The following is a 412-nucleotide window of genomic DNA, read 5'->3' on the forward strand; positions in this document are numbered from 1 at the left end:
GAAAATAAATAAATGGGACCTGATCAAATTAAAAAGCTTCTTCACAGCCAAGGAAACTATCATGAGAGCAAACAGACAACCTACATAATGGGAGAAAATATTCACATGCTACACATCCAATAAAGGGCTGATAACCAGAATCTATATAGAACTCAGGAAAATCAGCAAGAAAAAAATCAAACAACCCTATCAAAAAGTGGACAAAGGACATGAACAGAAACTTTTGAAAAGAAGATAGACTAATGGCCAACAAATATATGAAAAAATGCTCAACATCTTTAATCATCAGGGAAATGCAAATCAAAACCACAATGAGATATCACTTAACTCCAGTGAGAATAGCCTTTATCAAAAAGTCCCAAAAAAACAATAAATGTTGGCATGAATGTGGAGAGATAGGAACAGTCATACA

At 33.7% G+C, this 412-nt stretch overlaps 1 protein-coding gene across 1 annotated transcript in view; it reads left to right on the forward strand.

Moving 5' to 3' along the window:
* Positions 1-412, forward strand: part of CHIA (chitinase, acidic) — a 55,378-nt gene that overhangs the window by 51,353 nt on the left and 3,613 nt on the right.

This window comes from Propithecus coquereli, unplaced genomic scaffold (assembly GCF_000956105.1).
Source record: "Propithecus coquereli isolate 6110/MARCELLA unplaced genomic scaffold, Pcoq_1.0 Scaffold595, whole genome shotgun sequence".
Lineage (NCBI taxonomy): Eukaryota > Metazoa > Chordata > Mammalia > Primates > Indriidae > Propithecus > Propithecus coquereli.